This window comes from Podarcis muralis, chromosome 14, assembly GCF_964188315.1.
Source record: "Podarcis muralis chromosome 14, rPodMur119.hap1.1, whole genome shotgun sequence".
Lineage (NCBI taxonomy): Eukaryota > Metazoa > Chordata > Lepidosauria > Squamata > Lacertidae > Podarcis > Podarcis muralis.
In genome coordinates, this window is record NC_135668.1 from 12,532,746 (window position 1) to 12,558,181 (window position 25,436).

The 25,436-nt window shown below is 43.6% G+C and overlaps 1 protein-coding gene across 1 annotated transcript in view; it reads left to right on the top strand.

The window, feature by feature from the left end:
• SEMA6D (semaphorin 6D) overlaps positions 1 to 25,436 on the top strand; it is a 254,875-nt gene that overhangs the window by 84,211 nt on the left and 145,228 nt on the right. The gene's annotated exons all lie outside the window — the stretch shown is intronic.

The following is a 25,436-nucleotide window of genomic DNA, read 5'->3' on the forward strand; positions in this document are numbered from 1 at the left end:
CCCTATATAGTAATAGAGGACATATCTGTAGAATGTCTAGTAGTACAGTTCCCCACCCCTAATCTGTCTGAAACCTCGCATGAATGCAGCCTTCTTGGTGACTTCTCTCAGGCTCTGAAACTCCTTGCCCAGGGAGGCCCAACTAACCCCATCTCCAATGACCTTCCATTGTAGGCGACATCCTTACTTAGAAAGGCAAAATAAAGATCAATAAACTGACTTGTAAATATATTGACATTGGGTTTTTATCAAAAAGCAAAAGACCACAGGTTGCTTTTATTGACGTTTTACAAGACTCATTTTCGTGCTATTTATTTTGTGCTGTATTGCTGTCTTATTGCATTTTCTTATAGTTTATTGTATTCACGCTATTGGCATCAGCTGCCTTTCTCGCCATGGGTAGAAAGGCAGGATGCAAATTTTAACAGAGGAAGATTTGCAAGTGTACCTCCGTGGCTTTCACTTTCCCCCGGTGTGCAAAGAACTCCCACAAATGACCTCTGTAATGCTTGGTTCTGTGAACACTCCCAGGAAGTGTCAACATTAGCGATGCATCATAAATGCTGCATGCTGGTGACACCCATTCCATCGGAATCAGGAGATGCTGTTAAGGTGCTGGACAGGTGTGGAAGCAGTGATGGATTGGATGGGGCTGTGGAACTGAGTCTGAATGCTGATAAGATAGAAGTACTGTGGATTGTGTACAATCTTTTCTGGGAAGGGTTGCATTCAGGTTCATAGGCTGGGAGTAGTAGTAGTAGTAGTAGTAATAATAATAATAATAAATTATATATTTTAATATTCTATTAAAATATTAAAATATTTAATATAATTTACTATTATATTATAATATTATAAATATAAATAATAATAAATAAATAAATAACTATTATTATTATTATTATTATTATTATTATTATTATTATTATTATTAATACCCGCCCATCTGGCTGGGTTTATCCAGTACTGTGCTCTGTGGCTTGGAGAGCCTATGCACAACTTAGCTTGATTTGTCAGCAACAGCCTTTCGTAGACCAGCTTTTAAAAATGTTTTCAGTAGTGATCATTGGCTCCTTTGGGAGGAAGGGCAGGAAACAAGCTAAACTACGTAGAGATTTTATTACAATAAAGAGATAACTATTTTAAAAATATTGTAATTATTACTGGTGCTCTGTTATCAGAAAAGAAACATATATACACAGTGAAAAGGGTCAAATGTAGTCAATCATGTATTGTTTCTGTTGATCCCTTCCCCCATATATATATATATATATATATGCCCTTAAGTTAAGTATATTTTGTCAATGGCATCAGTTCTATAAACTGGAACAGTCACAAGTCCTTGGTTGTGTTTGGGATTTAAAAGATCCAGAGATCAAGCAGGAAGTGACCGGCTCGAGCTTAGATCCTTAACAAGAGAGGTGTTTTATCTTTCCTTCTTATAACAGAAGGACAAGCCCCTAACCTCTGAAGCTAGATCACAAAGGATGGATCCTTTGTAGAGGTCTACGAGAATAGCAGAGCACCTTTGGGAAAGAATGTTTTTTTAGGCTTAGAAATTTTTTTTAAAAGAAGGAGGGGGAGAGAGAGGGGGAAAAGAAAAGTAGATTGCCTTCTCATACTGCTGTAATGTAATATTTTAATTATAGTTTCCAGTGCACTTCAGAGAGTGCCCCTACAGGACTGCTAATTAACCAAGTTGTTCAGCTTTCAAATAGTATCAATCAAAGGATTGCTGGAAATGTCTGGATCTCATTTTCGGAGATTAGAGCATAAAAGAAGGACACTTTCCTCCATTGTTACTCAACTTAAGAGGTCATATATAATGGGCACCACTTGTGTTATTAAAATCTCAGGTGACGTCAGGATGATGTGCCTGCTCTGGAAAGAGTTTAGGCATTGTGCCTTTTTAAAAAGCATGAAAAATATCCTATTCCTTTGTAAGACTCTTCCAAAAATTTGTGCTGAAGGCTGAAGTGAACTGGACAGCCGTGGGCCTCCAAGACATTTCAAAACTAATTTTGCATGCCCAATCCCAGGTAGTGGTCATCTCTCACATATGAGTTGGGCAGATATCTTTCATGTAATGAAATGGAGGGGATAATTTATATTGTGAATAGCGAATAAATTGTAATATATTTAAATGTACCACTCTTAGTATTTATTTATTTTTTTAAAATGCTGGAAATAAAATCACAAGCCTATTCATATTTGTGTACCAGCAGTTATAATTAACATATCCCATAAAATACAACTTCCATCTGGGTATGAATTAATCTTTCAACTTTGCTTCCTCTCAACTTATTGTTTTCCCAGTCTTGTCATTTCCACATCAGCTGGCAATTTATTTTGTTATCAGAGCCTGTCGAGCAGGTGACCAGGGTAGGCCTGGGTGATAGATCAACATATCACCCAGGACCAGTAGGAGGAGCATACTGAGATGTTGACTTCACTCAGTGACAATAATAATAATTGTGTCCCAAGGTGAGAGCTGCAGCAATTTCACCTGGTGCCTCGCAGGCTGAGGCCAACGCATCTTGTTTTTTCAACATTGCGGTATATCGCCAGACCTGGTGATATACCGCAATGTTGAAAAGCTGATATCGCCCAGCCATAGACCAGGGTTATTATAATGTCGATGGTGCTGATCTATCCCTGCACACCTCTGGATTTGGAGCACAGTCTGTAAAGCTTGAAGCAATAATGGTATAAACCCATTCCAGGTACAGATGAGTACAATCCAAATTCCCTTATTGCCCTTCTGTGTCCTTTCAGTTAAAATAACAATTTACTTGTAAGCATTAAGCAAGTTCTGAATCCCAGTTATTGGTAAGGCATGAGTTTCTGTTCTGCAGAGGTTTCGTATGGGTAGCAAATATTTAAATGTTGGGACCTATACCTAGACGCAAAAGCTCATTACAGTATTTCAAACCATTCCCATCTTTAATGTGTATTTTGGAAATAAAAAGTTATTTCTTCTTTAAACAACGTAATAACCAAAAATGTGACTGCTGGCATTGCAATGCTCTTGAGTAATTTGTAATTCTTTAGGTTAAAAAAAAAATCCTTTCAATTCCTCAGTAGTGTGTTTATCTTGCTAAGCCACGTAGCGGTAAAGCTTTGTGGATTAATGCCTTTGAATCTGGAAAGTTGCTCCTGATTAGACATTCTCTTGGCTGCTGCTGCCATTTCTTTACTTCTTCTACACAATAACAAACATGATTAGTTCCAATATATCATGCTCTCCTTAACCTGCTTGTAATTGGGAGAATCTACTGTACATATCCTTAAAGTCAAACTCACTCCGAAGATTGACAAGTAATTACAAGAGAAGCGGTCTCATCTCTGGTAATTACAGTTGTCACCATCAATCCAATTAACCAGGATAACTAACTCAATGGACTGTAGTCATCAAAGCTTTGCTGCTAAATCCAGATTGCTTTGTAAGGGGTTTTGTTGTAGAGGGAGGGTATTCTTCGAGATTTTTCAGTTTCCCAAAATAGTTTAAAGTGAGAGGATAATGGAAGTTTTTGAAGAGAAATCACACACACACACACACACACACCCGGCTCCACAATGATGGGCCTTTTTTTTGGTCTTCTCATTCTGTCTCTCTGACTAGCCCTCCTCTCTAGTTGCCATTGGTTGATCTTCTCTGATATCACAGAGAGTCTAGGCAGCCTTGGGCCAGGGAAGTGAGATCTTACAATTCAAATTACACAGTTCACAGTCCATGAGGAGTTTTAAATTAAGTCATAGAAGCATTGTCCATACACTGTGGGTTGTATCAAATATTACTCCCGCTCAGAGTGGATCTGTTCCAATTAATGGACACAACTAACTCAGGTCATTTAATTTCTATGGGTCTACTCTGAGTACATGGTTGTCAGAGGAGTGTTGGGAACCAGGTCCTGACAGCAGACATGTAAAGATAATTAATTCACCTGTCAGCCACACAACTTGTCAAATGCAATCCATGGCCACGTCCCACGGATGATGGATCTGCCTTGCCAGAAATCGTCCATTTGTTTGCATCCTTCAGAAAACATTCCAAAAGCTAGCCCATTTCATTTGAAGGAGAAGCCTTCATCTTGCTTTCAGTCGAGTCTAATCTGCTGTCCTGCAATCTTCCATGTTTACCCAAGGCAATGACAAAGCTGGCCTGGTTGACAGGCTTTCCCATCCCCCTCCTTCCCCCGACCCGTCTCCATCTGCTACTCATTGATTTCCTGTTATATTTTTAGCTACGTTCATTTTAAATAGAGTGCGCCATAATGACATTGGGGGGGGGGACTGTCTAGGCCTACTGTGTACATCATTGCACACCCCACACAAGCACTATTGTTTACCGTATTTTTTGCTCTATAAGACTCACTTTTCCCCTCCTAAAAAGTAAGGGGAAATGTGTGTGTGTCTTATGGAGTGAATGCAGGCTGCGCAGCTATCCCAGAAGCCAGAACAGCAAGATTGCTGCTTTCACTGCGTAGCGATCCCTCTTGCTGTTCTGGCTTCTGAGATTCAGCATATTTTTTTTCTTGTTTTCCCCCTCCAAAAACTAGGTGCGTATGGTGGTCTGGTGCGTCTTATAGAGCGGAAAATACGGTATATACCAAGCCGGAAAGAACTGCAACCTCTTGTGCATCAACTCACTAGCCCTGTTTGGGAGTTCAAAAAAGGCAGCATTAGTTGTTCTAGGAAGGAGAGTGGAACTCCAGACACCCATTCTGCTAATGCTACCCTCTCCCCCAGGTTGCCCCCCCCCCCCCAATGCTGCCCACAGGTCAGTGGAGGCTGGTCAGTTATGGCATATGTGACAGTACCCTACCAACCCCTGTTTACCCTCAGCCAATCCCTACCCGCCGATCTTCTAACTTACAACCAGTCCAGGGAGTTCAAAAGCATTGCCTGCCAACTTCCTTCATTATTAGTACAGTGGTACCTCAGGTTACATACGCTTCAGGTTACAGACTCCGCTAACCCAGAAATATTACCTCGGGTTAAGAACTTTGCTTCAGGATGAGAACAGAAATCGTGCTCTGGCGGCGTGGCGGCAGCAGGAGTCCCCATTAGTTAAAGTGATGCTTCAGGTTAAGAACAGTTTCAGGTTAAGAACAGACCTCTGGAACGAATTAAGTACCACTGTATTAGCATTAGTATTAGTATTTATATACTGCCCCATACCCACAGGTCTCAGGGCGGTTCACAAGATAAAATCAGAATATAAAACAACAAAATACATAATCAAAACTTTTAAAAAATCCAATAAGACACACACACACCCCACTTTAAAAGGGCATAGGATGTCAGTCAAATCAAACAAAGGCCTGGTTAAAAAGTAAAAAGGTAATGAAAGTGTGTAATGGTTAAAAAGGTGTGTAATGAAAGTGCCAAGCAAACATCCCTGGGGAGAGCATTTCACAGAGGGGGAGCCGCTGCAGAAAAGGCCCCGTTCTTGTGTTGCCACCCTCTGGACCTCTCGAGGAGGAGGCACACGAAGGAGGGCCTCAGAATATGATATCAGGTTCCGGGGTAGGTTCCTATGGAAAGAGGCGGTCCTTGAGGTTTGGTGGTCCTGAGCTATTTAAGGCTTTATAGGTCAAAACCAGCACTTTGAATTGGGCCCGGAAACTAATTGGTAGCCACTGCAGTTGGACCAGAATTGGTGTAATGTGCTCAAACCGTCTTGCTCGGGTGAGCAGCCTGGCCGCTGAATTCTGCACTAGCTGAAGTTTCCAAACTGTCTTCAGAGGCAGCCCTACGTATAACACATTACAGTAATCTAACCGTGAGGTTTCCAGAGCATAGACAACAGTAGTTAGGCCAGGGGTCTGCAACCTTTAAGACAAAAAGAGCCACTTGGACCCATTTCCAAAGGAAAAAAAACTGGGAGCCGCAAAACTCGTCATTATAAAAATAACTTTTTTGTCACTTTTTTATTATTTCTTTGTTTGACCCCTCAGAATTACTCCTCCTCATAGAAATAAACGTTAAATTAACAAGTTACCTTTTGTGTGTGTGTGTGTTCTTCACTCCCCTTCAAAACAGTGACCAGCGTACATGCCCCCTTTCAATGCAGTGACCAGCGTACATGCCTCTTACAATGTAGCGGGCGGGCGGGAAGGTGACGTCGGGACGGTGCATGACTAACGCACGCACCGCCCCCATGCGACATCACAGCCAGTACAGTGCCCGCCACAGTGGGGAGTGTCGGGGCGCACAATGCGCCTCCTCCCCTGGCTAGTATCTGCCCCGGAGCCGCGGCAAAGGTGTAAAAGAGCCACATGCGGCTCCGGAGCCGCGGGTTGCAGACCCCTGAGTTAGGCTATTCCTGTCCAGATAGGGGCATAGCTGGGCCATCAGCCGAAGCTGATGGAAGGCACTCTGGGGCACTGAGGTCACCTGGGTCTCGAGCTACAGCAAAAGATCCAGGAGTACCCCCAAAGCTACGAACTGTCCTTCAGAAGAAGCATAACCCCATCACGATCAAGCGACCTCCCACCCAATCTGCTTTTTGAAGCTAGAAGGGACTTTAAAAGCTATTTATAGCAGCGCACGTGATGGATGCCATTTGTGTCGACGCACGTGTTCTTTGTGGGACAAGGAATGAAAAGAAGACCTGTTGAGGGTACACGAGCGTCCACACAGGGAGACTGCTTTGTTTGTTAATGTCGAATTTGTTTTTTAAAAAGATATTTATTAAAGTTTTTAACAATAAAACACACTTCACAATCAAAACATGAGGAAAAAAAGAAAAACATTATCACAATCACATAAAAACAGAAAAATACAGTAAAAAACATAAAAAAGTAGAAAGAAAAAAAGGACATAAAAAGACATAAAAATCCAGTTTCTTACTAATTATTTTCATAACCCTCCTTCCAGACTCCCTCACATCTCCCTTTTCTGTGTTCCCTTTTATACAATCTTATTCAGCAGTGCCTTACCCTTTTTCAAATCTTATTTTGTATTGTACATTTCAACTATTATGTCTCCAATTTTTCCCTTTATATCAATTATTTAAATTTGACATAATATTATTCTAATTTTTTCACCCTTATTCTCATAAAACATTTTTTACATATTCCTTTCAACTAAGTCACTAATGCCATATTATCTTTATATCCTGCATCATTTTAACATTCATACATTTTGCAATACTTCTGCAGGTAGTCTTTAAATTTCTTCCAGTCCTCTTCCACTAACTCTTCTCCCAGATCTTGGATTCGTTAATGTCGAATTTGAAAGCTCACGGTGCACGCTGTAAGATAAATGCACAAGTTTCACAAGGGCCTCACTTTGGGGGAGCAACCAATAGGGGGCACCCTCAGAATCCTTGTCATCATGAAAACACTAACATTGCAGCATATGTCCTGGCGCATTGGTGTGCGTTTTGCAACAAGTATCCTCCAGCTCAGGGCCCAGACCTAAAGGAAACATTGCCCTTCTGGGAGTCCAAGAAAAATGCTCTATTAAAGAATGGGTGTTCTGCCACAAAAGCTTTGACACTTCCTCAAATAGTTGAGGCAAGTTGTCCTCTCATCTTTTGCTACTTTGCTATGCCTTTATGAAGTGCAGCACCATACGTATCTTTCGGCATTCCCTCCTCTGTGTTGATATAGCTATAAATAAGGGAAACTACAGCAACCGAGGCTTGAAAATGCAAGGCCTCATACCAGCTCTTTTTTCTTTAGTTCCTTCGGCAATATAACCCGTGCACAGTAGATAAAAACCCTGGAGTCACTCTGCTCTCTTATTGACCTCATTGGTAGCGAAATTTATTACAGCAAATCCCCTATAAAAATGGCTCCAATCATTTCGAGACTTTACAGGGGGGAAATATTGCTACTAAATTGTTTTTTTTTGTTTGTTCCTTTCCTTCAGCCTCAGCATCACTGTACTCTAGCTCTCCCGGCTGAGTCTAAGCCATGCCTGTCTTAGCTGTAAGGCAGGTTTATGATGCCCCCTTGTCAGGTTTCTGCCTCTACTTCTGTTTGCATGGCTGCCACAGAAAATATAGCGGAGTCGGTATGATGATGTTGTGCTACATGTACAGTGGTACCTCTGGTTACGTACTTAATTCATTCCGGAGGTCCGTTCTTAACCTGAAACTGTTCTTAACCTGAAGCACCACTTTAGCTAATGGGGCCTCCCGCTGCTGCCGCACGATTTCTGTTCTCATCCTGAAGCAAAGTTCTTAACCTGAGGTACTATTTCTGGGTTAGCAGAGTCTGTAACCTGAAGCGCATGTAACCCGAGGTACCACTGTAATGGCAAACAAAGCAAATGCTTTGTGCGGCTTCAGGGAATCCTGTCCCTCTCGTGGTGGCAGCCAAGAAGCAGATAAATTCTTACCAAGTACTTTATTCAATATTCACAGTGAGAGACAAAGCAATGTCTTAGAAAATGGCATTGCTCCAAGTAAAGTCCCGACCCCTCTCTCCTATTCTACGTCATCCCTGTGTCGGCTGCTCTGAGCTTTCTGCCTCTGAGCTTTCTGTTCTCCTACTCTCAATGCACGCCAGTCCTGAGAGGCGGTGTGTGTCAGGAATGGTTTCCAAAGACACTGAGTCTGTCAGCTGTCTCTCCCCTGGTTCTTCTTCTTCCTGCTGCTCCTCTCCCAATATTTCCCAGCTTCTCCCCTTTGCAGCCTCTGAACTACTGTTTCAAATCACTATTGCAAATCTATACTGTCCTCCCGTTCTCGGGAAGATTGGAGGGGGCGGTCCCAACCATTCCTCCTCATTCCATCCCCTGACATGCTTTGACACTGAGCTACATCCCCTTCCCAAATAGGAAACTTCCTTATATGGAGTCAGAGCCATTGCTTCGTCTAGCTTGATATCGTTTACACTGGCTGGTAGCACCTCTCAAGCTTTTGAGACAGTGTGGCGTTTGCCTCCTAGGTGGGTCATAAGGAAAGGGTTAAATGACTGCAAAGTGATTGGCCAGTGGGAACCCAAGGGGAGGAGTTAGAGTTAGGGTTGGAGTTGTTGGGAAGTCAGTTGGGAGTTGGAGAAGGAAGAGGGGGGATAAGTCTGTGGGTTGATCTAGGTTGATGTGTGAGAGTGAGAGAAACTGTTAGGAGGAGTGAGATAGACAGCTGGGATAATCAGTTAGAAGTTATTAGGAAGGTATAGGTCGGTAAAGAAACTAAGATTAAGAAACTGACAAGAAAAATTATCTGAAACCATAACTTGTTAATGCTTATAAAATAAACTTGCTTATTTGATTTAATGTTGACAACTGTCTGGACTCCGTGTGTACCCGAGAGAAACAGGTTGGTGGCAGCGCAGAAGCAATCACAGTGGTGATTTTGTGCGTGATCGCCACAAAATGTCTCTCCAAGTCCTATCTGGAGATGCTCAACATTCTGTAAGCACTGAGTATTTTCAGTTATCATTGGATGGTTTTAGAGGGGTCCCCCCCCCTTCTTTAAAGAGAAGAGACTGGCAGGCTCAGAGTTTTCTCCCCAACCTGCTGGTACCACCTTCTTGTGTGTGGTGGTGGGAACCATGCATATATCTGTGTGTGTATATACAGTCGTACCTCGTTTTGCAGCCGGGATCTGTTCCAGAGCCCCAGCCACTAGCCAAAAAGGATGCAGGACAAAGCACTACATCTGCGCACGTGCACGGAGCAGTTTGCGCTTCTGCGCATGCACGAGCAGCAAACCCGGAAGTAACCCATTCTGGTACTTCCGGGTTTGCCGCAGACATTCACCGGAATGGGCTCTAGGCAAGGCAGACATTCGCGGAGGTATTGCTCTCTCTCTCTCTCTCTCTCTCTCTCTCTCTCTCTCTCTCTCTGTGTGTGTGTGTATTCATCACTTTTTCAATATGTCTTAAAGTGATGTGCACAAAATTAAAATGCAGAATGATTGAAGCATTTCAAATCCCAACCACAGCATAAAATACATGTTGCTGATGATGATCATCAAAGAATAGTAGAATCATAAAGTTGGAAGGGACCCTGAGGATCATTAAGTCCAACCCCTTGCGATGCAGGACTATGCAGCTGTCCCAAATGGGGATCGAACCTGCAACCTTGGCGTTATCAGCACCACACTCTAACCAACAGCACCACAGGATATATCGTGCCCCTCCCCCTGAATTTCGGAAGGTCCCAGGTTCAATCCTCAGCACCTCCAAATAGGGCTGGGAGAAAACCCTACCCAGAACCCTGGAGCGTCGCTGCCAGTCTGTGTAGATAAGACTGAGCTAGGTGGACCAATGCTCTGATTTGTTGTAAGACAGCTTCCTATATTCCTATGCTCCTAAGTTATAGCAGCTGCCCTGTAGGAAGGAACTGTGGTGTCAGCTCCTGACTTTGTGGGGCTGGTTGTTCTGTTTTGGGTGTTTTGAGTGCTTCTTGATGTATCTTTCAGTTCATATGTGCTGTTAGCCACTTTGTTGTTGCTTCTAGTCAAAAAGCAGAATACAGTGGTGCCCCGCAAGACGAATGCCTCGCAAGACGAAAAACTCGCTAGACGAAAGGGTTTTCCGTTTTTTGAGTCGTTCCGCAAGACGAATTTCCCTATGGGCTTACTTCGCAAGACGAAACATCTTGCGAGTTCTTGCAAGTTTGTTTCCTTTTTCTTAAAGCCGCTAAGCCGCTAAGCCGTTAATAGCCGCTAAGCCGTTAAGCCGTTAATAGCCGCTAAACCGCTAAGCCACTAATAGCCGCTAAGCCGCTAATAGCCGTGCTTCGCAAGACGAAAAAACCGCAAGACGAAGAGACTCACGGAACGGATTAATTTCGTCTTGCGAGGCACCACTGTATAAATCTTCTACAGTAAATGAAATAAACAAAACATAATGAACTTTATAGCAATGGAATCTCTAGATGCCCAAATGACCTTTGCTTACTTATTTATTTTATTCGTTTGTTGCATTTATATCCCACTTTTTCGCTAAATAATAATAATAATAATAATAATAATAATAATAATAATAATAATAGTAATAATTATTATTTAATTAAATTTGTATACTGCCCTATACCCGCAAGTCTCAGGGCGGTTACAACATAAAATCACAAAATACAAACACAAAATACATAATAAAAAGTAAAAAAGGAGCTCGTGGTGATGTACTTGGGTCTCCCACTCCTCAGTTAGTCCACACAACAACCCTGTGAGGTGGGTTGAACTGAGAAACCGGTCCAAGGTCACCCAGTAATCAGAGGTGCCAGCTTCTTCAGAGGATCGGGTGGGCTGATGCACTCAATGCCTTTGAATATTGGCAGGGCCCGGCCCCCTCATTAAAAAAAAATGGGGGGACCAAAACTGCCTTGGCCCCCCAGGAGTTGGCCCCTATGCCAGTGAGCTTCCTAGCTGAGTGGGGATTTCAACACTGGTGTTCCATGTCCTAGTCTCATGCTCTTAACCAGTACAGTGGTACCTCGGATTAAGTACTTAATTCATTCCGGAGGTCCGTTCTTAACCTGAAACTGTTCTTAACCAGTGTGGTGTAGTGGTTAAGAGCGGTAGTCTCGTAATCTGGGGAACCGGGTTCGATTCTCCGCTCCTCCACATGCAGCTGCTGGGTGACCTTGGGCTAGTAACACTTCTCTGAAGTCTCTCAGCCCCACTCACCTCACAGAGTGTTTGTTATGGGGGAGGAAAGGAAAGGAGAATGTTAGCCGCTTTGAGACTCCTTAAAGGGAGTGAAAGGCAGGATATCAAATCCAAACTCTTAACCTGAAGCACCGCTTTAGCTAATAGGGCCTCCTGCTGCTGCTGCACCGCCGGAGCACGATTTCTGTTCTCATCCGGAAGCAAAGTTCTTAACCCGAGGTACTATTTCTGGGTTAGCAGAGTCTGTAACCTGAAGCGTATGTAACCCGAGGTACCACTGTATATCATAATTGGCTCTCTTACACAAAGGTGTAGGTTTCACTTACAAGCACCCCTGAATGTTGATGGTTCAGGATCAATCACCGGTTGACCACCTGTCCACCTTGGTTTTTTATTTTTAAAAATGTTCCAAATTGGTAATAGATAGATTTGTCACCCGTCTTTTTTCCCCTTTGTACGTGGAAGGCCTTGCAAAGTGACCTGCTTTTTTTACACCTGCTAAAAGGCTGGGGAGTGATTTTGTTCACATAAAGAATGAATGAGCTCAGGAAAGCGTGTTTTGGTGCAGGTGGGGGGGGGGGCGGACGTCCAGCAAGGATGCAGCTGTCCTTGTTGAAATCCCACCTATTAGCAGCCCCAACCATCATCGCCGCAAAGTGGCAAAGATTCTCTACCTCCTCCCCTTCCCCCTTCAGACACCAGATGGCCCACAAAGGAACCATATGGGAAGCTTTGATAGTGGATAAATTTACCTATCCAAAGACTGACAAACACATGGCCCATTTTGGAATATGAGCTCCTTTATTCACAAGACTGTAAATTGAATGAGTCCAAACAACCCATATCCTTGGCATCCTTCGCGCCTTACTAGAGGGATTGAGTTACTTTATGTACTATGTTTCCTAACGGTAGTGTTTATAGTGCCAATGAAGGGGGAAGACCTTTGGACGTCATCACTATGGAGCCATATGTACTATCATGCCTGATACAAAAATATTCCCATCTGTAGCGTGATGGTACTCTAGGCTCGCCGTAAAATCAAGGGGAGTGGGGTGTAGAAGAAGAAAATACAGACCATTGACTGATCGGTAACGCACAATGCATCTAGGTTTTTCTTTCCCTCAATTTGGACTGATTCTGGTTTGGGGGGAGAAACTTATCAATGCACACTCATTCCTAAGAAATGACAGAACAGATATGGCTTACATTGTGTCTACACTGCTTCCCAAATCAGTTGGAGTGAAGAAACATGAGTGTCCATGCCATGGGTAGGCAACCTAAGGCCCAGGGACCAGATCTGGCCCAATTGCCTCCTAAATCTGGCCCACGGACAGTCCGGGAATCAGTGTGTTTTTACATGAGTAGAATATGTGTTTTTATTTAAAATGCATCTCTGGGTTATTTGTGGGGCATAGGAATTAGTTCATTTCCCCCCCAAAATATAGTCCAGCCCCCCACAAGGTCTGAGGGACAGTGGATTTGCCCCCTGCTGAAAAAGTTTGCTTACCCCTGGTCTATGCAGCCTTATATAGGTGTGACAAGCAGAAATATGTGGATTTACCCCTCCAAAATATGAGCCTTAGTACGCAAGTAGCTCAAGAGAGGCTGGAATAATTTTGCAATTTTATTTACAAAAAAAAAAACCCCTTTTAACTCCCTTGCAAGAAACAGCAGTATTAAACTTTTGAGATCCATAGTTCTTTAGGTGTGAAACAGGATGCCCAAAGAGAGTCAAGGACAGATATGATAGAGACACAAACTTCTCCCTCCCCTAATTCTCACAACTAGTTAACCCATTCCCATGGCAACAATCTGATGGTGTGTAAACTTTCCTCCTACTGATAGTTACAGCTTGATTGGGGGGGAAACATAGTTAGAGAATTACTGTGAAGCAAAAGCTCCAAGCAGTGTTATGTGATGACTGTGATCACATTTTGAATAACTGCAGCTTGCACGATTGTACAGGCCAAGTACCACTCTGTGATTTCTTTCTCTCTTTATTAATGTAGATATAAATTAATTGCTTCCCTCAGCTCCTCTCTCTGATTTCTCAACCAATTTTATCTTCTGCATATTATAAAATTGTATACATCCTTATATTATCTGTCTACTATATTAACCCTCAATAAATTTGTGTATGTTTATTCAAAACCTGCCAAGGAGTCCAATTCATTTTGTTGTCTTTTGAAATAATTTATAAAAGGTCCCCATTCTTCTTTAAAGTCACAGTTGTCCTTGTTTCATAGTTTGCATGTCAATTTCACCAGTTCTGCATAGTTCATTAATTTCTCTTGCCACTGTTCTTTTGTGGGGGTTTCCTCATTCTTCCATCCTTGTGCATTCAAGACTCTTGCCGCTGTTGTTGCATAAATAAATAAATTCTTCCTTTTCCTTGGCAGGTCTTGTCCTACAATCCCTAACAGAAAAGCCTCCAGTTTTTTAATAAATGTTATTTTAAACATCTTCTTCAGCTCATTATATATCATTTCCCAGATTTTTTTAATTTCTCTGCATTCCCACCACATATGATAAAAGGTCCCTTCCTTTTCTTTACATGTGTTTGACCCAGTTTTATATATTTTTGCAATCTGTACTGGTGTTACATACCATCTATACATCATTTCCATGCAATTTTCTTTCAGAAGAGAGCAATCTGTGAATTTTAAGTCTATTTTCCACAGTTTTTCCCAGTCTTCAAATTGTATGTTCCCTTTTGAGATTTCTAACTTGCTGGGCTCAGTGCTGTCTTTGATGTACAGATCAGTGCCACCTCTGGTAAATCCTTCCCTCTTGGTTCTCTCCATTCTGCCAGCTTTCTGTTATGCCCACTATATCAATGCCGTCCTACAAAACCGAACACTCCATTTCACCCATCTATGCTTGGAGCCTTCTAGCCTTGGCGTATAAACACTCTGTGTGCTGCCTCTGCTTTGGCACTTGCATTTTGATAGCACGATCTGTTAGCCAGCACACTGCACCAGCTCTCCAGAAAAAGCCATTCTCTATCTCTAAAGAAGGCAGGGCATCTATCTGATAGTGAGGCTGGAAGCAGGCCCCAAACTAAGTGACTATTAGCCTCTCCACCTTGCAGTTTCCCCCTATCTGCCCCCCTCTTACCACAAAGTGGAAAGTGGTGTCCTTATCAAAAAGTGGAGAATCAGATCAAGTGGAAATTCTATTATTATTTTTCTTCCTCCCTCCACCCCCTTAATTTTAGGCATAGGACCTGGATGGAAAAGCACTATGACCCCTTTTAGTTCTTTATCATTCACTGGTGTGTTCCTTTGCTGTTCTGATATTCTGTTGTGCAAATAATGCACAGCCTTGCATAATGTGAATAAAGACCCTTCCTCTATATATATTTTTCATTTCTTCGGTTCTGTGAAATGCAGTCCATAAGCACTCCTGCTGGAGATCTGGGGGCGGGGAGAGGCGATGAAGAAAATTCACCGCATGTGCTAATCTTGAAAAGGTCACAGACTAATTTAGCTGAACTTCGTAAAACTAAACCGTGTTCACCCTAAGTAGTCTAGGAGGACATGGTGTGACTGGAGGTGAATACCCTTGCATGGCTAATGGCCGGTTTATAGCTAGACAAGCTCACTTGAAATCTAGGGTTGATTCGGTAATCCTCCCCACAGCTGCTTCGTTAATTGGGATGGTCTTTTAATATGACTTGGTCTGGGGAAGCTTCTTGAGTTACAAAACTCGCCAGCTGAAGCTTTGCCTTGGAGGTGGATCAGCCCTCAACACAGACCCTCTAAACATTTGGCAAAGGGAAATAAGACACACTAAGGCTGCAGTTCTGTGCACACCGACGGGTAATCTGAAAATCCCCCTGAGATCAGCAGGGCATAGCCCCAAATGCGCCTGCATAACATCAGACCGGGACAAAGAGCTCATCAGCAAACAAGGAGAGTGAAGCATTGCTCACATGCTGCACCAGACAAAGGTGCAAGCTGTCTCTACATATGTGTAAGTGTTTGTGTGGAAGAATGCATGCTTGATGATATGTGAAACTCGGCAATTGTGTACACAGATACCCAGACTTTATGTTCATTGAATGCTGTGCATGAATAACAGCATGAGTGTGTACACAGATTGCACCCTTGTTGAATGTAATGTTTGGACCATGGGGATCCTCGTTAATTATTCAGGGGAGCAAGTTTTATTATTATTATTATTATTATTATTATTATTATTATTATTATTATTTATTACTTATACCCCTCCCATCTGACCGGCTCTCCCCAGCCACTCTGGGCGGCTCCCAACAGAATATTAAAACACAATAAAACATCAAACATTAAAAACTTCCCTAAACAGGGCTGCCTTCAGATGCCTTCTAGAAGTCAGATAGTTGTTTATTTCCTTGACATCTGATTGGAGGACGTTCCACAGGGCGGGCGCCACCACCGAGAAGGCCCTCTGCCTGGTTCCCTGTAACCTTGCTTCTCACAGGGAGGGAACTGCCAGAAGGCCCTCGGAGCTGGACCTCCGTGTCCGGGCTGAACGATGGGGGTGGATACTCTCCTTCAGGTATACTGAAGGAGGGGGAAGCAGGCTAATTTTTCACACACACAATTTGAGGGAAAATAGTACTTGTACCTGTGAAGAAAGGGACGCGGGTGGCACTGTGGGTTAAACCACAGAGCCTAGGACTTGCCGATCAGAAGGTTGGCGGCTCGAATCCCCATGACAGGGTGAGCTCCCGTTGCTCGATCCCTGCTCCTGCCAACCTAGCTGTTCAAAAGCACGTCAAAGTGCAAGTAGATAAATAGGTACCGCTCTGGCAGGTAGGTAAACGGCGTTTCCGTAGATGCTCTGGTTCGCCAGAAGCGGCTTAGTCATGCTGGCCACATGACTCGGAAGCTGTACGCCGGCTCCCTCAGCCAATAAAGCGAGATGAGCGCCTCAACCCCAGAGTCGGTCACGACTGGACCTAATGGTCAGGGGTCGCTTTACCATTTTAACTGTGAAGAACATAAGAAGCGGCTGCAGGATGAGGCCAATAGAATCATAGAGTTAGAAGAGATCCTAAGGATCATCTAGTCCAATACCCTGCAATGCAGGAATATGCAGCTGTCTCATATGGGGATCAAATCTGCAACCTTGATCTTATCAGCACCACGCTCTAACCAATGGAGCTATCCAGACTTCAGCAATAGCCCATCTTGTCCTCACAGTGGCCAACGAGATGCCTCTGGGAAGCATTGCATGAACTCCCAGAAGGTCCACCAGTTGAGGATTCTTGAAGGCAGTCATCACCATACTTGGTCTGCAGAAGCCCTCGGTCATGCTCAGGTCACAACAGCTTTCTTTCACAATTTATGTGTGATATATAAACCAACCAGTGGCCTCTGGGAAATACACAAGCAAGGACCTGAGCATAAAAGCACTCTTACTTCCTGCAGGTTCCAGCAATGGGTATTCAGAAGCACTGCTGCCTTTGACCATGGGGCAGAGTAAAACCATCAGAGCTGGCAGCCATGAATTTGTCTAGTTCCTCTTTACAGCCACACAATATGGTGGCCATCACTGCCTCCTCTGCAAGCAAGTTCCATAGTGCCTTTGTAGAACTCAGCAGGGAGCAGGATGGGGACAAAAGTGGAATTAATTGGTTCTGCCTATGATTGGCTCTGTCCAGTCCCAGTGGATACTAGCCACAACATGACCAACGGCGTTCACAGCTTGAACATTGGAAATAAAAGGAAAGATGAAATCTAGAGAAGGATGATCACAGAGAAAAATGAAGGAACGGAGTGCAGAAAATGTCTCGTCCCTGCTTTGCAGAGAAATGCCACAGGCTGTATTTCTTAACAGTTCATTCATCTGATGAAGTGAGGTCTAGGCCACGAAAGCTTCTGCCACAATAAATCTGTTAGTCTTTAAGGTGCCACAAGGCTCTCTGCGATGTTTTATTGCTGCACATACTCTCACTAACTGCTGAAAGACAAATCATCCAAGGATTCCAAAACCTGGTGCATAACGTTAGATTCTTGAGGGAGCCCATTGCACTAAAGTGGCCTACTTTACAGGGGAAAGTCCTCTGTTTTAATGAATCCTCTATATCAGGGGTGGGGAACCTGCAGCCTTCTGAATGCTTTTGGACTCCAACTCCCATCAACCATAGCCAGCAAAGTCATAGAATCATAGAACTGTAGAGTTGGAAGGGAACCCAGGGGTCATTTAGTCCAACCCCCTGCAATGCAGGAATCTCAACTAAAGCATCTATGACAGTTGGCCAGCCAACCTCTGCTTAAAAACCTCCAAAGAAGGAGAGACCACCACTGTTGAACAGCTCTCACTATCAGAAAGCTCTTCCTAGTGTTTAGTCTGAAACTCCTTTTTTGTAACTTGAAGCCATTGGTTCAAATCCTACCCTCCAGAGTAAGAGAAAACAAGCTTGTTCCCTCTTCCATGTGACAGCCCTTGAGGTGTTTGAAGATGGCTATCATATCTCCTCTCTCCTCTTTTCCAGGTTAAACATACCCAGCTCCTTCAACCTTTCTTCATTAGGCTTAGTTAAATAATAATAATAATAATAATAATAATAATAATAATAATAATAATAATAATATTTATACCCTCCCCACCTGGCTGGGCTTCCCCAGCCTCTCTGGGTGGCTTCCAACTGAATTTTAAAAACAATACAGCATCAGACATTAAAAACTTCCTTAAACAGGGCCGCCTTCAGTTGCCTTTTAAAAGTAAAATAGTTGTTTATTGCCTTGACATCTGGTGGGAGGGCGTTCCACAAGGCAGGCACCACTACCGAGAAAGAAATCTGCCTGGTTCCCTGCAACCTCACTTCTCGCAGCAAGGGAACAGCCAGAAGGCCCTTGGCGCTGGACCTCAGTGTCCGGGCTGAACTATGGGGGTGGAGACGCTCCTTCAGGTATACAGGCGGTCCTGTATCTTAAACTGTGGTGCCCAGGATTGGACATGGTATTCCAGGTGTGGTCTGACCATGTCAGTTGTCAGGGATGATGCAACATCTGGAGGGCCATGTTCTCCCTGTTAGAAGGACTGACTGGTCCAAGTCTGGCTTAATGACAAAAACACTTTAAGATAGAAGACAGAAGAAGAGCCCTGCTGGGTCACATAAATGGGGAGTTGCCTGTATAGGCAACAAAAGCCCTTCATTACAGACATTCACACCATATGCACAAACTTGAAAGGAGATGTTCACAATGTCATTGTGCTCAATATGGCCCTGCTCCTTAATCCCTTGTTTTTCAACGCAGGAGTGAAGAGCAGCCAATAGGGTCTGCAACACTGTTTGTATTTTTTTAGCATCTGAATATCTGAGGCACCCCAAAATCCTTCAGAGTTCCCGACTAGAGAGATTCTGCTTCAAGTTTGCAAGGTTCCATATCTGTCCAAAGCAGCCCCACTTCGGTTCCTGATTTGGGATTCATCTGCATCTTTTGCATACCCCTAACAAATAGAATTGCAAGGGATGTGGGTGGCGCTATGGTCTAAACCACTGAGCCTAGGGCTTGCCGATCAGAAGGTCGGCGGTTCGAATCCCCGCGACAGGGTGAGCTCCCGTTGTTCGGTCTCTGCTCCTGCCCACCTAGCAGTTCAAAAGCATGTCAAGTGCAAGTAGATAAATGGGTACTTCTCTGGCGGGAAGGTAAACGGCATTTCCGTGCACTGCTCTGGTTCGCCAGAAGTGACTTAGTCATGCTGGCCACATGACCCAGAAGCTGTCTATGGACAAACGCTGGCTCCCTCGGCCAGTAAAGCAAGATGAGTGCCGCAACCCCAGAGTCGTCTGTGACTGGACCTAACGGTCAGGGGTACCTTTACCTTTAACAAATACAATTGGTAGGTAATCTGCTGTATGGAACACATTGCTATATGGGGGAAAATAGGCACATGTGGAGGAGGTATGAAAAACCCACCTCCTTCAAGAAGGAGCCTGTCCCGGTGCATGTTACAGTAATGCTCATATCAAAGGGACCATCAAGACCTTTTGCATTCTTAAATGATGTCTTCAGCGGCTTGTGCTCAAGGGAAGCATTGCAAGAACTCCCAGAAGGCCCACCCAGGTGAAGATTCTTGAAGGCAGTCATCAGCATACTTGGTCTGCAGAAGCCCTGGGTCATGCTCAGGTCACAGCAGTTCTTTCGCAATTTATGTGTGATAGATAAACCTCAATTACTCTCTTTCCCAACTCAACCATGTCTACATGCCCAACTCTGGTCAAGAGAACTGATTCCGAAAATTCTCAATACGTGGAAAATACTTGTGGCCCTCCAAATGCCATCAACCCCAGCCAGCATAGCCAATGGTCAGGAGTGATGGGAGGTGGAGTCCAACAGCTGCTGCAGGGCCACAGCTCAGAAGCATTGCAAGCAAGTGACTCAGGGAACCTGAGTTCCCCATCTTTAGAGCCCAAAATGGCTGCAGTCTGGATTATCTGATGGAACACTTCTGTCATCTCCTCTTGGAGCATCCTTCAGTCAAGATCTTTAAGGGAACCTCTGCTCCAGAAATTTTATTTAGAGCAGGGAAAGGCTTTGCTGAGGGAGCAGGTTATTGCACTCATATCCTGCAAATGGGCACCTGGTTGGCCACAAGGAACAGAATGCCTAGGTGGGGCCTTTGGTCCATTCCAGCAGGACCCTTCTTATGATCTTATGGTTGCTGCTCCTGCTTTGTGGAGTTCCCCCGCCCTCAGAACCATGGGCCCAGTCCAACTTCCTCTTCTCTTTTTTTAAAAAAAATAATATTTATTACTTTTACAACAATTTAATCACTACAGGGGGGGGGAACAAAAAAAAAAACCAATACAATACAATACAAAAACACTACATAGCACTAAGACATTAAACTAACAAGACAAAACAAAAACAATTAAAAAAAACATTAAAAAAGAAGAAAAAATTTCAATATCTTATCTTTCTTTCACATATTTCCACAACCTCCTCACGCCTCCCTTTTTGTATTCCACTTCTATTAATTATTTCAGCAATTCCTTTCCATCTTCCCCTGTTTTCTATCCTATAATTATCTTAACACATTTTAACCTTATCTTTAATACTCTATTGATCTATTTATACTTAATTCCTTATAACATTTCTACTAAAGCCATATCACTTCATTCCAACATTCTTCTAGCATTCATTAATTTTACAATATTTCTGTAAATAGTCTTTAAACTTTTTCCAGTCTTCTTCCACCGACTCTTCTCCCTGGTCTCGGATTCTGCCAGTCATTTCGGCCAATTCCATATAGTCCATCAACTTCATCTGCCCCAACTTCCTCTTCTCTGCAGGTTTTTTTTTAAAACAACTTTACTTCATTTTTGAGATACAATCGCTGATCTCCCAGTGTGTCAACTCACTGCACCTTAATTTTCCTTTGAAGTAGGATACAGAATATGGTCTGGTCAGGAGACATTAAGCCTGGGGACCATAATACATACTCTGCAAGTGTCCCGGAAAAACAGGGACACCCTGTGTTTCCTGTGAGAGTACGGTGGACATTTTATGATTTCATAGAATTGAAACTGAGATTTCACCCTGAAAAAGCACTTTTTCGGGGCTGCAATCTTGCATGGTGCTCCAAAACACCTGGTTTTTGGTGCCGTGAGAGCACGGCCCCAAAAAATGCACATCCATTGGGCTCCATGATCTTGTCTGGGTCATGTGACTAGCATGGGAGCATGGACAAGAAGACATGCAGCCTGGTTTTAATATGACCCTTCCAAGCCCCTCTGCCTGTCCCTCAGGACTCTCACCAGGCCACACCCTCTCCCTCACCTCACCCACCTTTCCCAGACCACAACCCTCACTGTGGACCTGCCTTGCCCCCTTCAGCGTTTTGACTTGACTTCAATGTTGTCTATTACTCAGATCATTGGAATTTTAAGAGTTTTGGGGTTCCCAAGGGAAGGAGTAAATTCTCAGGTTCAGGAGCCAGAAGCCAAAGGGCAAGCATTTTTACCCGAAACACTCATACATTCAGTTGACATTTTAACCAAGAAAGAAAGTCCAAAAGGTACCATACTTTTCTGTCTATAAGATGCCCCCATGTATAAGACGCCCCCTATTCTGGGAGACTCAAATTTTAGAAAATTGGGGGGAAGGTTCCCCAGAGTTGTTGAGCTTTTCTTGAGGGGGATTGCCAAAAATTGCTCAACCACACGCATCGATAAATCCACCTCTGTCCCCTTGCTGGCAGAAGCTGGCAATCGCCCGCCAGATTGCCACAGCATCAGCCAGTCAACAACACCCATTGACGTAGCAAACAATAACACGAACAATAGCCGCTAGCAGCCAATCAAACGTCCAACCTATCCACTACCCATGTATAAGACAACCCCCATTTTGGGGAATGATTTCTCAAGAATAAAAACATAGTCTTATACATGGAAAAGTACGGAAACTATTCCCATTTGCTATGGCCCTGAGATACAACTGTCATGTTGGTGGTATGCATGATATATACAGTGGTACCTCGGGTTACAGACGCTTCAGGTTACAGACTCTGCTAACCCAGAAATAGTACCTCGGGTTAAGAACTTTGCTTCAGGAGGAGAACAGAAATCGTGCGGCAGCGGCGCGGCAGCAGTGGGAGGCCCCATTAGCTAAAGTGGTATCTTAGGTTAAGAACAGTTTCAGGTTAAGAACGGACCTCCAGAATGAATTAAGTTCTTAACCCGAGGTACCACTGTATGAATTAACACATGACATCACCTTACACTGAGTCAGTCTGCTGATCCAGCTCTACTAGTATTGTTTACTCTGGCTGGCAGCAGTACTGTAAGGTTTGGGACAGGGATGGAGAACCTCAAGGCCAGAGGTCAAATGCTGCCCTCCAAGTGTCTTTGCCTGACCTTTGGGAATCTCCTCTCACCATAACCCTCGCCAGCCCTGCTCTGCACCCTCCTTGAGAGTTTTCTGCCTGGCTGGAATGTGTGCTTGAACCCTGACCATGTAAAAAGTAACCCATTGTAAGAAGGTGAAATTCTCATTTGTTACTCTCCCAACGTTTGCCTCAGGCTTTGCCTGCTACTAGCATAGATTTGAGTGATTTGCCATTTTGACCTAAATTGCTTACATGCAGTATTTGAAGTGCTGGCAGATAAGACATGGCCCTCTTTCCTTCCAGGTGAATTTCCATCATGAACTCAGAGAAACACCTGAGATAACAGATCTTGGATGACTAGACTCCGTCCACCAATTCTTGGCCTCAGTCCAATTCTCTTGTGTAATTCAACATCAGGCACCAGACAAACTATCAGCAAAACTTATTGACTCTACTAATGTGGTTTCCTTTCCTCTCCATTTATTTGCGAGGAGTTTATTACTTGTTTTGATTCATTCATTATTCACAATTAGTGGAGGTATAATTTCGGCAAATAAACCTTGGATTTTACAGGGATGTCCCAGTTTTCCCCTCTTTTTTCACCTCTCAAAATATCAGCTGGTGTTGGTGCTTTGGACTGAACCTAAGAGGAGTCCTACTGGACTAGACCAAAGGCCTATCTGGAAAGCCAGTGTGGTGTAGTGGTTAGAGTGTCAATCTAGGAGATGGGAGACCAGGGTTCAAACCCCACTCAGCCATGAAGCTCAGTGGTTGACCTTGCGCCAATCACTGCCTCTCAGCCTAACATACCTCACAGGCTTGTTGTGGGGATTAAAGGAGGCGGGCAGAGACATGTACACCACTTTGCACTCCTTGGAGAAAAAGGTGGGATAAAAATTAAACAAATAAATACAATAATAATCCAACATCCTATCCCATCTCCCACAACCACATAGGTGACATGAGCCCCTTGTTTTCCTTTAACAAATGGTACTGTGAAGCATTCTCCCTCTGAGACAAGCCATTATGACTTGCAGCTAGGGATGTTGGAGATTTCCAACAGAAACAGAAGTGGAAGTCGCCGGCTTTCACCTATTTGTTCCATGTTCAGAATGGAAATCAGTTCATCAAGCACCAATCACTATTTGCTGGTTGAGGGAGCGTCCCCAATTGAGGGGTAATTGATGGTGTTTTGTTTTTCACTTCGTTTTTCACCCGGGACACGGGTGGCGCTGTGGGTAAAACCTCAGCGCCTAGGACTTGCCGATCGCATGGTCGGCCATTCGAATCCCCGCGGCGGGGTGCGCTCTTGTCGTTCGGTCCCAGCGCCTGCCAACCTAGCAGTTCGAAAGCACCCCCGGGTGCAAGTAGATAAATAGGGACCGCTTACCAGCGGGAAGGTAAACAGCGTTCCGTGTGCTGCGCTGGCTCGCCAGATGCAGCTTGTCACGCTGGCCACGTGACCCGGAAATGTCTGCGGACAGCGCTGGCTCCCGGCCTATAGAGTGAGATGAGCGCACAACCCTAGAGTCTGTCAAGACTGGCCCATACGGGCAGGGGTACCTTTACCTTTACTGTTTTTCACTTAAATTCCCTAGCACTGAAAATAATTACGTAGAAATAATTGCAAAATTGATTATGTTGAATTCATAACTCACGTAAATAATTAACATAAATGACACTAGGAAGATGAATAGTATTTGGCAGAAACCGAACTGCAGCAGAATGGAAACAGCACTGGTTGCAACAAAGACAAATAGGAACAGAACTCTCTGCCTTCTTCTGTCACTGTTTGTAGCCATTGATGGACCTTTCTACTTGAATTTGTCTAATCCCGTAATATAGTGGTGGCCAATGTGGTGACTTCCAGGTGTCATTGGACTACAAATCCCATCACCCCTGACCACTGTTCATGCTGCCACCACAATGTCTTCTGGCACCTAATTCCATAAATGCATTACATACTGTGTGATGTACTTCCTATTGTCTGCACTAAACTTCCTGTCTATTTCATTGGATGGCTGAGGGAGGAAACCCTCAGTGAGGTTGAAAATGAGGTTAGGTTTGGAGCGTTGAAGATTATTTAAAGTAACTGGCTCACAAACAACTAAAATAAATGAATCTTTAGTGTTCAACAATAGGGCAACAGTAGCATGGGAGCGCCCAGCAAAACTTTTTTTAATCTTGATTTTACTTTCCTTATGGGAAACTGATATTTGGATAATCAGTGTTTCTCCTGTGTTGAGGTGTTGTTTTTTTTAAAAAAAGTTCTTGTCTAAAAACCCTGCATCTTTTTTTCATCCCCCCCCCCCTTTTTTTTTGAACTATACAATTTTCTGTGAGTCAGCCAAGAGTAATCTGCTGTTACAATCACAGCTCTTGGGTAATGGATATTTTCCAGTCATAGATTATAAGCACTTTAAAGAACATAAGCCCAGGAAAAAAATGGTATTAAAATGGCTTTCTCGTGAGCGATGGCTGCAGAGAAACTGTAACGGTTGGGTGCCGGCAGTGAAAATGAAGCAAGGGCCTCATTGGGGAAAGGGCTTGATCCTGAGATCAAGCATGTGAGGAACAGGAAGGCAGCACTGTTATTACTATTCACGTCCTTGGGTTCTTTCCTGCCCTGCAGAAGCGAAAAAGTGTGTCAGTCATGCATTGCGGGGTGATGGAGTTTGACAAGGATAGTTATGGCTTGTTTTAGCAAATACTCTTTAACCCTCACTTGCAATCCATTCTTTTTTATTTTTTATAAAAGTTCACAATAAATTCACTTGGGTCTTGTGCCGCTTGACTATTTTTAAATGAGAAGATGTTTGGAACTAACTTGTTTTGTGGCATTTTACCATTTATTGAATGATGGTGGTTTTTGCTGGCCTTGCAAACACGAAGCTAACTTGCCCACCCGCCCAGTCTCAGATGTGAGGAGAGCCCTGATCTACTCAATATGGCACACTGGGTAAATTGAGTTCTGCCTCCAAAGTGTTCTTTTGGAGATATTTATTCTATTTACAGTAGTAATTGCTGATGCTGCAGTTTT